General features: G+C 45.5%; 1 protein-coding gene across 1 annotated transcript in view; it reads right to left on the bottom strand.

Moving 5' to 3' along the window:
• Nucleotides 1–4829: 4829 nt before the first annotated feature.
• The window catches only part of tmtc3 (transmembrane O-mannosyltransferase targeting cadherins 3), a gene marked incomplete at its 5' end in the record, with an annotated part of 25538 nt that continues 25529 nt past the window's right edge, over nucleotides 4830–4838 (bottom strand). The window contains one exon of the mRNA XM_079223623.1: nucleotides 4830–4838. This exon is cut by the window's right edge and continues 3511 nt beyond it.

Genomic DNA, 4838 nt, shown 5'->3' with positions numbered 1-4838 from the left:
ATCATATGCAAGTGCCTTTAAAAAAATTTAAGAAATTATGTAAAATCATGAAAATCACCTCAGAGGGTTAAAGAACATATTAAACGATTTTCCACTCTGAGAATCCACAGGAGTCCCACGTCTCTGCATCAGTAACCCAGGTAGAGGCTGCTCTCTCCACGTCTACATGCCAACGCTCCAGATGTGCAGAAGCAGTCAATAAAGAGCCTGAAGAAGTGTTTGTTTGCACCTTTTGACTCCGGCAAAGAGGAAGCCCTTATGAACGAGGCCATTAAACACCGACCATTCCTAAATGCCAGCTGAAAGCCGGGTTTTCGCCGCAGTTTGCTTTGTTTTCTTGCTCGGCAGTCCATGACGGGGTTCATTAGGTCCTTCCAACTGTGCACAGAGTTTGCGGAAGGAGATGTCCTGTGTCAACATGATAACGCCCTCCGGCACAAAGCCGGGTCCTTCAAGGAAGCATTCTCACAGTTTGGTGTAGAGGAGGTTGACGTGCCCGCACAGAGTCGCTGTGCTTCATCGGCCAAAAACATCAGGGTTGATCTCTCGGACGCTCTGGAGGCGGAATGGGAGCAGATCTCTGCGTCCAGGTTCAGAAATATACCGTTGCCAAGAATTCAACAAAGGGAGAAGAACATTTGCAGATAGTTTCTTTTGGCTGTTGCTCGACGGTCTCGGCAGTCGGCGTGTCAAAAGCGCGGCATTGCAATTCTACGGTTATTGCAACAGCCCGGATGGAAGCCAATTGAAAATGGGCTCCAATGCCACTTATGTCACTCTCTCTCTGTCATTGGTTCTGGTGAGAAGTCATTCTGCAGCATTCCTTGTATGGTCAGATGTGTGCCGCTGGCACAAGTACACAGAGACTTACATCAATCAATTCTGGGAAAGATGAAAGTAAAAGGTCTTCCAAGTTGTTTAACTATTCTGATTTGATAAAGACATTGCTTGGCATAATTGATTTATTCTGAAGCAGCGCTTGAGTTCTGCACATGGCTTTGTTTTGCTGCAGGAGAAGACAAACATGTCCAGCAGTGAAGATGTGGCGTTGCTCACTCTGAAAGTATTCTGTGTCTATTCAACATGAATTTCAACTTTCAATGAAAGAAAAGTTACATGACATGAAAAAATGTCTCACAATGGACCGTCCACAGTTTCTCTTTTTGGTTCTCAGATCTGGGACGGGACGCTCGCTGCTGAGGCCTGTTGTTCCCTTCATAGCTCGCCTTTCTGCTGCTGCTGGGATCAGTTTGAATCCACAGATCTCTCATGAAGCTTTAGTTGATGTTTTTAGTGACATAGTTTTATAGTAAGATAATAGAAAAGGTTATAGGTAGTGATGTGTCCTTTCGTGTCGAGGCTTCGATGGACGTGTCGAGTAACCAGGTAGATTTTGGTGAAGCGCGTATTGAGGCTTGTGTCGATGACGTATGCGGTGACGTTGGAGCCTCTGAGCCGGCCGCACCACGTGACTGATTCAGGACATGGTTCGTGGGTTTGCCGTGCGAATTGAAATATAAGGGGCAGAGAAACTCAATGGATTTCCTTCCTCTCTGTACAGCTTCATGTGTGTCTGTGAAAGGGTATTTTATAAAGCAGGCCAAATAGTCTCCAAAAGCCCAGCACTGTGGAAAAGTTCTTAGTTTTACTTAAAAAATTGGACACATCAACATGGACTAACGGAGCCGAGGATCGAAACACCGATCCTCTGACTGAAAGTCGGATATTCTAACCCCTGACCCACAGTCACATCACAACCCTCTCCCAATTTGTTTCGACTTTTGATTTTGACCCCGCTATTATATCATAAAGATAGACACAATATGTATTGGCGTCACAAACATCATTTATTAAATTTAAAGCTTCACACACCAAAGCCATGGTGTTGTTATGATCACTCTGCTTGTTTTACATCTATTGTCCACTTGGTGGCGCAGTAGAGCAAATGAAGCTCCGTGAAGCTTCGGCCCATGAGCGAACCAACTGGATGGAAAGCTTCAATGCTTCAGGAAGCTTCCTCTCGCATCACTAGTTATAGGTTCTAATTGCGGTGAGCTAAGCAACACCAGATGTCAACGTTAGTTTCCCTGAAATGAATTGCAGTCCGTTAGATTTTTTTTTATGACCGTCTTGATCTTAACACACATTGTGTTCTGGGTTGGTTCATCCAGACACCTTGCAGCACACATGTGACTGTGAGTGGACATCTTTGGGTCTGGTCCTGAGGAGGAGCTTTACCCAAAAACATGACGGCCAACATTTGATTCCTTTTGGATTTATGGCTGCTGCCACAGCGTCGCCTCCTCAAGGGCTCTGGACTGTAAAATCAAAACCAAATAACAGAGTTAAACCCATAACATATTGATCTCGTTACTGATTAATGTCTTTACATCTCTACAGACCGTGACTCTTGGGTGGAGTAAGCGCTCAGAAGTCTGCTCTCCGGGTTTCCGACCAAGCGAAGGTCTAGAACGCGTACGATTTATAGATCCTGAATAAACAAGCCTCGATTACAGCAAATCTTTTCCACGGAATGTTTGTCATTCATAATAATTGGAAGGTCAACGCTATATAAATGTAGCTTTGAGCTGCTCGGTGCAGCCCGAGTTATAGATATGATTCTGATTGGGAATTCAAGGTTGGACCAATCCAGTGCTATGGAAAGAGGGAGGAGGAACATCCCCGTGGACTTCCGTTGTTATCGGAAACGGAGGAAATGATGCACGTTATGGCGCAACCAATTGTTCACTTGCTCACATCACGGGGGATATTTAGGATCACTCCAGGATCTGACGGACTGTAATGACCTCCAAGGGGCCTTTGGGCTTATGGGGTCCTGCAGGATGACCTGGAGGTCACTTCAGACCGACTCCAGACCGGTCAGCAGAATGAGAAACACCCTGATGGTGTTCCTGTTCTGCAGCTGTGAGACGAGGGAGTGATGATTTGTCTCGCTATCATTCTGCTCTTAGCGTTTGTTGGCCGTTACTTCCTGTGTTATATTGGTTATTTTGTTAGAGGTGTGAAGCTGCACTGGATTTTAACACCACATTTCTTTACAAGCGGTCAGATAAATCAGAAAATGCTTTGAAAAGTCTGACTACAAGCTGCAGTGTCTGGTGTGATTCCCCTCAGATTACAAGTATTACAAAAACAAAACATAAATCCTTCTGCAGTGCATTATAAGAAAGCCTCAGGTGATAGCGCAGCAGGTATGTGTGGGCTGCTGCCTGGAAGGTGATAGATGGCTCGACAGCTCCGCTCCTCCTCCAGCCGGCTGACGGATCGCCTCCCGGCTCGCCGCGGTGACAAGCCCTCACTTTCCTCTCTTAATTTCCTGCGACGCTTCACTCCCACAAAACAATCACCGGAGGTCATCGCTCATCCTTCAGCGCTGACGTTTTATTGGACGCCGACCACGCCCGTCTTTCGTCTCCGCCCGCCAACGACGCGGTAGTGCCGAGCAAATCCATCGTAATAGACGACGGACGGAGAGGCGTCGCTCAACTTTATTCACAGATTTATGCTTCTAGCACTTACATCTGTTTTCTCATGAAAAACATGTTTTTTGTGTGCGCCTGATGGTTTTCTTTCATGAAGACTTAATCCTTTGAACACAGAGCAGGTTGGAGCTGTTTTTTTTGGGTCTCAGGAGAATCCATCATGGCTCAAAGAGTGCGAAATATAATGCTTTGCACAGCATTTGGTTAAAGCTAAAACGTTTTATTCGAGGCCAGATTTTAAATGAGATTTTTGGACAATCTGTTTTGAGGTTCATTTCAACAACATTACACAACCTCTGATCGTTAGCCATGCAGGTTGCTCTATATGTCCAGGCTTTAAACACCCATCTGAGATTTATCCATTCGAACACAATTAACGACATTGAATCTGTGGCGATCACAGCATTGTGAAAATCTCATAAATAACTCACTCAAATGGGTCTTAGTCGACCCGACTGTATTTAGAATAAACTCATGGTGATCCGCTGAGTGGATCATCCAGAGGGCCGGAGACACGGATTCATGAAACAGTCGCTGCGAAATTGCTTCATGTATTTTTGAAATCCTGAAGTCCTTCATTGTGTCGGTGTTCCTGCTTGAAATTAGTAAGAATGTTTTTGTTTTAATAATTTTAGATGAATGGACCCTTTCTGAGAGGGTTCATCCGAGAGCAGCGCTGTCCTCCATCTGGAACGTTGCTGGAAACAAAACCTCTTCATCTCCTCAAAGACGCCGCATCAGAGCAGGAAGTCAGATCCCGCCAAGGGACAGCATCAGATGTCGTGTATTTGTAAATTACATTAAGAGAGACTAAACAACAAGCTTTTGGTACATTGGATTTCTATTTGTAACTCAATTTGGGATTTTAAATTGGATTGGCACAGGGCTCCACATTCTGCGAGGGTGCCTGTGGCATGGAACGCACTCGAGTCCACGATGCCTCGAGATGCACCCGAGCTGATGTCAATGCGGCCTGAAAAAGCTGGACGGGGTATCGAATCCCATCGCTTGGCTGAATCACAGTTCAGTAAATGTATTGATTTGTTACATTTTGTTCTACAAAGTTCTGAAAGCAATTTTTTAAGCGACGCCTAATGTCGCTTTACACGTCAGAGAACGATCCCAGCCACTTTCACATTGGTTGCACGCTGGTTTCGGCCGATAGCTCAAGTCTTAAGTCCATGACCTCGGGTATCGGCCGATAGCTCAAGTCTTAAGTCCATGACCTCGGGTATCGGGTCTGATCGGATCCCTAATGAAGCAAGTCTGGTGCTACATGATTCTGCAGCAGATCAACGCGACACAGACACAGGAGAACAAAAGCAATGAGTTGTC

The sequence above is a fragment of the Taurulus bubalis genome, assembly GCF_910589615.1.
Source record: "Taurulus bubalis genome assembly, chromosome: 9".
NCBI classification, from domain to species: Eukaryota; Metazoa; Chordata; class Actinopteri; order Perciformes; family Cottidae; genus Taurulus; species Taurulus bubalis.
This window is presented reverse-complemented; position numbering and strand designations above follow the sequence as displayed.